Raw genomic sequence first — 10496 nt, 5'->3', positions numbered from 1 at the left:
TTCCCCCGAGTTTCTCCAAGTTCTCATTTGAACTCGCAGACACCAGCGAGGACGAGGGATCAGAGGGACCTTACTCATTTATTTACATCACCGGTGTTGTGCTAGTTACTAAGAAATAATAACTAGTTATACTTACTAGTTACTTACACCAAAAAGTAAACTGTTAAACTTTTTATAAAGAACATTCTTTAATGTTCACCATTAATGCCCTTTTATGCCTCATGGCCTAGGACAGGAGTCGGCAACCTTAAACACTCAAATGCCCCTTTTCCACCGAGGCAGTTCGAGTGCAGGTTCGGAGACTAATTTAGAACCAGTTCTTTCTGTTTCGACTCCCAAAGCACCGGCTCCGAACCAGGAAAAGTTGTTCTTAAGTAGCACCAAAACGTCGCTGGTCTAGACTTAATAACCGCTTGCGTCAGGAGCTGTGGGCGGGGCTACTGTTAGCGCATTTGATAATTTACCTTAAGTATACTAATGTTTAATACACTTTTACTTTACCACGGTATGATACATTATCAGCACACATGATAGTAGGTAGCTACATGCTAAGGCTAATTTTTTTCTGTGTTAACGATAAAATAACGTTATGTACTTTATCGACTACAACCTCCGTTTATACAGATTACACGGAGCCGCACGTACACGTTTTATTCGCCGGGTTTGGATGCCGATGTAGGTTCGCAAAGCCATGAGCATTAACAGTAAAGTAACATCCGCCATTGTTGTTGTGTTTGTGTTTGTCGCTGCTGCGCTAACGTCGCTGGGACACGTGACACGTATACAGTGACGTCACACTCGGCGCTGTGATGCTCTCTAGCCGGTGGAAAGGCAAACCGGTTCTTAGAAGGTTCGCCAGTGGAACCAACTTTGAACCAGCACCAGCGCTAGCTCTGAACCAGCACCCGGTTCTTTCCGGTGGAAAAGAGGCAAAAGGGCCATTAGGACCCGTTTCCCACAGAAAAAAATGACATGTCAATTGAAGATAACACATACTGTATATCCTTTTTTACCTTCATGGAAAGTACAGAAAAAACTGTAGTGTGTTGCATTTATGAAAACAATGAACAATGAACGTTTTGACGCGTATTTTGAGTGACAAAAAAATTAAACACGGTTTATTTTAATGTTACAAGAGCGGCATAGTCTTAGAATTTAGAATTACATTTTTTTTAAATCTAACTAATTAAAAATAAAATAAATTTAAATTAAATACTTATTTTCCAAATCTACATTGAGCCGCAGCAGAGGGATGAAAGAGCCACTTGCGGCTCCGGAGCCGCGGGTTTCCGACCCCTGGTCTATACAAACACAAAATCTGTCCCTGGCTAACAGTCCGGTTAAAATCTAGTCGCTGATGTTTGGCTGGAGCGGCTTGAGTCACTTCGAGTGTGTCCACCGACACTGGGTAAGATTCTAGCTTTGTCGAGGCGTGTAGTTTCTACCACCAGATTGGAGTTGCTGTTTATCTCAGTAGATATGACCTTCGCACCAGAAATACACAGCTTACATCTGACTAAAAGGTTTTTGTCTTTATTCTCATCTAAAGTGACATCATGAGCATATTTCCGCTTTGAGAAACCCGTCTTGCTCTCTCCTCGACTCGCCGTTACTGCCGCACGTACTTAAAGAAACGGAAACACACCCAAAGTGCGGCGTCTTCGTGTTTACAGGTCGGCATCCACCGATCGTACAATGCGTCGCTGCTGTAAACAGGTCAGTCTGTAGGTTACACTTCAGCCTAAATTAATTACTATAAAAAAGTAACGGACAAACGCACCGTATGGTAACGGAGTTTAAAGAGTAATGCGTTAAAGTATTAGTTACTGTCAAAAGTAACTGCGTTACAATAACGCGTCACTAGTTACTAGTAACTACCCAACACTGTTTATCACATATATTTTCATATTATATACAGTTTTAATATACTTTATACTTTTTTTATTTATCTACCTCATTTTGGTTTTATTTTTATCCTTAATTCCTTTCCTGAAGCTTGAATACTGGACAGACGCTGCATGTCGAACTCTGTAAGTAAGTACGTACGTGTATGCGACAAATAAAATTTGATTTGATTTGATTTGAAGACCGATTGCTCAATAGACTTAGTAACAAGGAAGACCAGAGAAACATTTCTGTGTCGCTCTGCTCAGCAATAGAAAAATCGTACCCGCTAGCATGATATCTGAGACGGGTTTATATCGCGGCCTTGATACTTCACCAGGATCGAACGTCATCTGGAGAAGGAAAAAAAAAACAGTGTGAGGGAGACGTAGTATCTGACTACGGGAGTTATGGGGTGAAGAAGAACATCATACGGTAAGCAGAGGAGGATTCGAGCCGTTCAGGAATTATGGCCATGCCTCTGCTGCGAGTCATATGGGAAATGTCATGTCTGTACAGTAGAAGTGATAAAAGGCTAAATAAGAGTAAATAAGACAAAGAAAGAGAGAGAGAGAGAGAGAGAGAGAGAGAGAGAGAGAGAGAGAAAGAGAGAGATTCTTAAATAGATGTAGGAATAGTGTTGCCCTAACAGTATGGTAACGTTGATACGATTCCATCACACAAGTGCCGTCCTGCCACATCCCAAAGGTTTTCTACTGGATTCTGGTGACTAAAGCCCTATTCGGACGGGATTAGTTTTACGTGGGGGTAAAGTAATTATTACCAGAGCTTCTCTGTGATTTTAGTCCCGTCCGAATGCGCCATCTCGGTAATCATTACAGACAATGTCAGTAAAGATTACGGCGACTTTTACCTTCTGTAAAAAGGTCCAGAAAAATAACCTCGGGTAATACTGATCCCGCCCGAATAGACCCGCTGTAAATATGTACGGTAAAATTCCGTCATTTCATGTATAAAAGTTGTCTGTTTGCGCACGTGATAACAGAAAGCGACGTCATACGCACATGACGACAAGGAGGTTACTGTGGTGCGTAAAGCGAGTTCCCCCTCCCACTTCTGCTAGTTTTACTGCGACGTCTTGTCCCGTGCGAATTGGCAATTAATATTACAGACGTCCTGAGGTAAAATTGCATCACTCCACGTCCCCACGTAAAACTAATCCCATCCGAATAGTGCTTAAGAAGGTTCTGAGAAGACTTCTGAATGATAGGCTCAAGTGTGCATATAAATAATTCCCCACACCATTCTACCACCTCTACCAGCCTGGGTAGGTTGTGTCCATGGATTTGTGTTGTCGGTGCCAAATTCTGACCCTGACGTACTCTCTGCGTGTTGTAGCTCAACTTCCTTAAGGTTTGACGTGTTTTCTGCTCACCACAATCGTACATAGTGATTGTCTGACTTACGTTAGCTTTCTCTAATGCCCCTTTTCCACCGAGACAGTTTGAGTGCTGGTTCGGAGCCTAATTTAGAACCAGTTCTTTCTGTTTCGACCGCCAAAGCACCAGTGAAGTCACACTCCGCCCTGTGATGCTCTCTAACCGATGGAAAGGCAAACCGGTTCTTAGAAGGTTCGCCAGTGGAACCAATTTTGAACCAGCACCAGCCCTAGCTCTGATCCAGCACGCGGTTCTTTCCGGTGGAAAAGGGGCATTAGGGGCAGTGGTGGCTCAAATAGTTAAGTCTCTGAGTTGTTGATCAGAGGATCAGGGTTCAGGCTCCAGCACTACCAAGCTGTCATTACTGGGCCCTTGAGCAAGGCCCTTAACCCCGTGTTCTGACCCCAACCTCCAAAATTTGGAAATGCAAAGAAAGAATTTCACTGTGCTTTAATGTACATGTGACAAAATAAAGGCTTCTTCTTCAAAACCTGGCCATTCTTCATCGACTTCTTTCATCAACAAGGCGATCTCATCACTGTATGAATAAGTACAGTAGGTTCCTAACAAAGTGGCAGGCGATTATATACATTATGTTTCCAGGTTTTTTAGCTACAGTTCACAAGCTTCTTTGGAATTGTTTGGTTCACGATCTCCCCAGACCTCTCACATCATCGGAGTGGAACTCTTCATGGAATCCTTAAGGAACCATCTGATGTTCATGATGTTCCTTCACCCAGAGTAGAGTACAGGCCTCGGGAACAGGAACTCGTTACTTAATCGTTGTTAATACCGTGATTGTACCGGAAAAACTTCCGATTCAAAGTTCTAATGACATCATCACAGTGGTCCACACCGATTTAAAGTTTGTTGAGCTTTACAAATCAGTCCAAGGTTCCGATCTAACGTTAATTAGCAGTGAAAGGTAATTTAATAACGTGTAACTAAAGATGAATTGGACTAAAGGCAAAAGAAATGAACACAAAGCGCCGATGCCGGCTTTTAAATTTTTAATTATTTATTTTCATTTGGCAGAACTACAAAAATAAAAAAAGTGCAATAAAGGCTTAAAGAGCATAAATTCTAGGCTACTGACATTTTGTTTTCATATTGACTTGGACTTGTCTAGGAATTATTGACATTTCTGTTGAACCAGTCGCAATCTTGTGCCTTTGTTTTGAAAATTATTGTCTTGGTCTTGGTATAAATAACTATAGAAAACATTCATTCATCTTCTACCGCTTATACGAACTTCTCGGGTCACGTGGAGCCTGTGCCTCTAGGGAAGAATAGGGTGAGAATTGTGACTGAGCTACATTCATTCATTCATTCATTCATTCATTCATTTATTCATTCATTCTCTCCCGAACTTCTCGGGTCACGGGGAGCCTGTGCCTATCTCAGGCATCATCGGGCATCGAGGCAGGATACACCCTGGACGGAGTGCCAACCCATCACAGGGCACACACACACACACTCTCATTCACACACACACTCACACACTACGGACAATTTTCCAGAGATGCCAATCAACCTACCATGCATGTCTTTGGACCGGGGGAGGAAACCGGAGTACCCGGAGGAAACCCCTGAGGCACGGGGAGAACATGCAAACTCCACACACACAAGGCGGAGGCGGGAATCGAACCCCCAACCCTGGAGGTGTGAGTCAGACGTGCTAACCACTAAGCCACCATGCAAATAATTAGACATTTTGGCCTCGAATAACCCTTTTGTTCCTCTCAAGGTTTCTTCCTAATGTAGTCTCAGGGAGTTTTTCCTTCATCGCCGCCACTTTTTTGCTCATTGGGGATACTTTTTTTTTTTTTTAATGCATCGTTTACATCCTGAATTTCTAGATTTCATTAACTTTGTCCGTTAAAATATATTTCTGTAAAATGTCCATTGTTAAAAAAAGCTATGCAAATAAAATTGAACTGAATTATTGGCATCTTTAAAAACGTGGTGGTCTTAAAAGTGGTGTCCTTTACCAACGCCTTTAAATAATAAGTGTTAATACACTATAACAATAAAACTAAAAAACAAACGAAAATGATTAATCACGTACAGTACTACAAATCAATTCGATTACAACCTTGTGGTTCTAACAAGGCCAATTGTGTAGTGATGTCCATCGACTGTCCGTTTTTTTCAGAGCTGCTGCTGCTGCATGAAGCCTTCACAGATCACACAGGAGAAAAGAAATCACTTCGTTTATTAAAAAATAAAGCATCATGGAAAAAAAATGAGGATTTCTGATCCGTCTGGATTGTTACGGAACCAAAAACTCGAACTCATTTGTAAGGTGTCTTCCGTTGTCCCTATTTTGGGACGTCTTGTTAAGTTAGAAAGAAAGTGTTCCAAGAACTCTACAGGAGACTTAAGAAGAATAATAAAAAAATTGTTGTTTTTATTTTGTCATAATTTTCAGGGACATTTTGTCCACATTTAGTTCGATATATAAACGTATAGCGCCGTTAACGACGGACGTCGTCTCGAAGCAGCTTTATAAAAACTAAATAAAATTGTAAAGTTTAAAATTAAGATTATTTATCTCTAACATTTAGCACTAATGATCAAGACTGAGGTAACGGTGGTGAGGAAAAACCTCCGAGATGATATGAGGAAGAAACCTTGAGAGGAACCGGATTCAGAAGTGTAATTGTGTGACCGAGAGCTCCTGAGGAACCAACAGGTCATGAAGTCTGAAGTCTTCAAATGTTGTACCACAACAACAATACAAAGACAGTGTGATTGGTTCAATCCGAAGCAATACCACGTGTCATGGGCTGTCCATACAGATCGATCCCCAACAGAGTGAACCACCAAGAGACGAGACTCCAACCAGGGTTATGGCGTGAGGACGGTCAGACTCAGGGTTATGGCGTGAGGACGGTCAGACTCAGGGTTATGGCGTGAGGACGGTCAGACTCAGGGTTATGGCGTGAGGACGGTCAGGTAGGTCGCGTGTATCCATTAGCACAGAAAGCAGCATCATAATACAGGTTTGTGTCAGGTCACGTATCCACAGCAGAATAGACAGGGTTCTTAAAAAATACTGACATTTCAATGGAAAGCTCCCAGATCTTTCAGACATCCTCCACTTTTCCCAGGAATCATGTTTCACTTCTCCACACCACAGCACCGACATCCCACACTTCCCCCAACTGTTAGCTAAAATGTAAGCTAAAACGTCCCTGCGGCAAGACGACGACGTTCCTGTGCTCAAACACTCAGACCTAACAGGAGCAGGCCTGCTTAGCCAAATAATTACACCCACACAACACACACACACACACACCCACACAACAGACACATACACACACACACCCACACAACACACACATACACACACACCCACACAACACACACACAAAGTTGATACAAAGTGCCGGTCAGAGCTAACGTCTGGTTTAGCCTCCGTCTATTAAGCTAAGATGAACAGACGGATTCGAAAAGAAAACGCTGCAACTTTCTCGTTAAGTGGATTTAAGCGTTCCAATCCAAACATAAGAGAAGTCGACAATGAATAATTCAGTTCAGGTGAACGGGAGAGGGAGAGAGAGAGAGAGAGAGAGAGAGAGAGAGAGAGAGAGAGAGAGAGAGAGAGAGAGAGTGTGAGAGAGGGCGAGAGAGAGTGTGTGTGAGAGAGAGAGAGAGAGAGAGAGAGAGAGAGAGAGAGAGAGAGAGAGAGTGTGAGAGAGAGTGTGTGAGAGAGAGAAAGAGAGAGAGAGAGAGAGAGAGAGAGAGAGAGAGAGAGAGAGTGTGTGTGTGTGTGTGTGAGAGAGAGAGAGAGAGAGAGAGAGAGAGAGAGAGAGAGAGAGAGTGTGTGTGTGTGTGTGTGAGAGAGAGAGAGAGAGAGACAGACAGAGAGAGAGAGTGTGTGTGTGAGAGAGAGAGAGAGAGAGAGAGAGAGAGAGAGAGAGAGAGAGAGAGAGAGAGAGAGAGAGACCTGCTCTACAAGCTTCTACCACCTTGGCCTAAGGGCATAATAGGGTGCTTTTAGCTATGTTCAGGTGGAATACATCCTGTTAATATTTATTATTGTTACAACACTTACAGCACTAACACACACACACACACACACACACACACACACACACACACACACACACACACACACACACACACAGCTGTAAGAGAGGAATTATACAAATAAATCTTGTGTTTATGGAAAGCAGCAGCAGCTCAAACAATACAACAGTACGTCTTATTCAAGGAGTTTAGGGGGAAATGGTGCATTAAGTGGAATTGTTTGAGCAGTGGTGGGTTTAGGAACCCCCCCCCCACACACACACACACACAAAACGGTCATGTAAACCCCATAGTTGTGTAAGTAGTTTGTATATGATTGTGTGTACAGTAAGTGCTTTTACAGTGTGAGTTTTGTATCTGCTTCTAATTTCCCTTCCAAAGGCATTTTGGAAGATTAAAAAGAAAATAATAATAATAATAATAATAATAATAATAATAATAATAATAATAATAATAATAGTAATAATTAAGCTCATTATTGATTACACACAAGCTCGCTGTTACATCAGGAACAACCACAATGACGGTGAAAACTACAAAGATTCGTGTTTCAGTGCAACGTCACAAAGCAGCTTTATAGAAATTTATCATAAGGAGCAAACCAAAGATGAAGACGATGACTCCCTGATGCCATACGAGGAAGAAACCTGGAGAGGAACCAAAGAGTCTAAAAGTGAACCCAACCTCATCAAGGTGACACCGGAGAGTGCGATTATAAATCAGTTCCTTCATGATTTGTGCGTCTTCACCGGTAGGAGTTTAAAAAGAAGAATCCTGTTCTTTCTATTTCAAAAATTCAAGTAAATTTCTAGAAAAAAAACAATAAAATAATAATATTTATATTATACTTATATTATTAATACTTATATTGTTTATGTATAATAGTATAGATACAAATAAATATTTTTTCTATAAATATAATATAAGATAATAAATATAATAGTTATATTATATTTATTATATTATTAATACTGATATTATTTATGTATAATAATATAGATACAAATAAATATTTTTTTCTATAAATGTAATATAATAAATATAATAGATTATATTTATTATATTATTAATACTGATATTATTTATCTATAATAATAGATAGAAAATAAATATTTTTTTCTATAAATATAATATAATATAATAAATATAATAGTTAGATTATATTTATTATATTATTAATACTGATATTATTTATGTATAATAATATAAATACAAATAAATATTTTTTCTATAAATATCATATAATATAATAAATATAATAGTTATATTATATTTATTATATTATTAATACTGATATCATTTATCTATAATAATATAGATACAAATAAATAAATAATAAATCACATGTTTTTAAATAAAAAATAAAAATCTTACATTTCTACAAAAATCACTTTTTCCACAGGGTGGAATTGTTTTTTGTCGTATTCTTTATTGCTCGATGCAGTAGTTTGTCTCATCTTGGCATCTTTTATGTCATTTCTGAATAAACCACTTAATTTTATGTATTTATTTATTTGATTTTATTATTTTTTCGACTGTTTCGGGCCTAATGGTTAGAGAGTCTGACTCCTAACCCTAAGGTTGTAGGTTCGAGTCTCGGGCCGGCAATACCACGACTGAAGTGCCCTTGAGCAATGCTCCTCGGGCGTCGCAGCATAAATGGCTGCCCACTGCTCCGGGTGTGTGTTCATGGTGTGTGTGTTCACTGCTGTGTGTGTGCACTTTGGATGGGTTAAATGCAGAGAACGAATTCTGAGTATGGGTCACCGAACTTATCCTTATGTCACATCACAATAGATTCATTCATTCATTCATCTTCTACCGCTTATCCGAACGTCTCGGGTCACGGGGAGCCTGTGCCTATCTCAGGCGTCATCGGGCATCGAGGCAGGATACACCCTGGACGGAGTGCCAACCCATCACAGGGCACACACACACTCTCATTCACTCACACACACTCACACACTACGGACAATTTTCCAGAGATGCCAATCAACCTACCATGCATGTCTTTGGACCGGGGGGAGGTCACAATAGATAATAAATATAAAAAGCAAGAGAGAGTTTGGATCTGCGTTTTCAGATCTGATCAAAAAGTGAAGGAAAAAAAAGTGTGTTTTCTTTGTCAAGCTGTATCTTGACATTTATTTTAAAAAAAAAATAGAGACTGCTCTTTGTTGTCCAATAAAAATGAAATTATCTTGATTGCTGCTTTCTGGGCATGATTGTGGGAAAAGAAAAAAAAAAGAAGAATGCTGTAATTTAAGATAAAGGTGGGAGACGGTGATCTTTGGGTTTTGGGTAAATTATTGTTGGGATGATGACAAGCAGAAAGGAAAACTCGACCGCGTCTGGATGTGCGGAAAGCCATTAGCACTAACCCGAGACAGCGATGGGTTAAATGAGTGTTAGAAGAAAAAAGGCGCTCGGGTCAAACGGGCAAACTCGGCCTTCTCGGTTTAAGGAGCTCGTCTCGATCCTTCGTCCTACAACAGCTAGGTTTCTTTTTCCTTTCCTGCTCCTTTCTGTTCTTATTTTTACCTCTGTTGATTTTTTTGCCTGTCACTCGGAGCCATGTCACTGTCGACCCCTATCGTGCCCCAGAGATTCCCTCTTCCTGTGTGTGTGTGTGTGTGTGTGTGTGTGTGTGTGTGTGTGTGTGTGTGTGTGTGTGTGTGTGTGTGTGACTTAATTTTAAGTGCAGTGTGTTGTTGCTAATCCCCTTCTTCCACTTCCCTTTAGCTTGGCAAATACTAATTAAGTGTTTACACCGAGTTGGCTGTCCATCAGAGACTCTGTGTGTGTGTGTGTGTTTGTGTGTGCGCCTGTGTGTGTGTGTGTGTGTGTGTGTGTGTGTGTGTGTGTGTGTGTGTGTGTGTGTGTGTGTGAGTGAGTGAGAGAGAGAGAGAATGATACAAACACACTTTTTTCAACTAAAAAAATCTTCCATCCCTCTAAACATGAACATCTCTCATTCTCTGTAGGTCTCACACACACACACACACACACACACACACACACACACACACACACACACACACACACACACACACACACACACACACACAGTCAAAGCAAGACTTCTTTAAGTGCCTTCGAATTCTGACTTGAATTATTTAATCCGTCTGTGCTGCACGCTGAAGTGAGTGAACTTTAAGAGGAAAGTCTAAACAGAAC

Source organism: Tachysurus fulvidraco, chromosome 6 (assembly GCF_022655615.1).
Source record: "Tachysurus fulvidraco isolate hzauxx_2018 chromosome 6, HZAU_PFXX_2.0, whole genome shotgun sequence".
Lineage (NCBI taxonomy): Eukaryota > Metazoa > Chordata > Actinopteri > Siluriformes > Bagridae > Tachysurus > Tachysurus fulvidraco.
The sequence above is the reverse complement of the archived record's forward strand: the minus strand, read 5'-3'. Positions refer to the sequence as shown.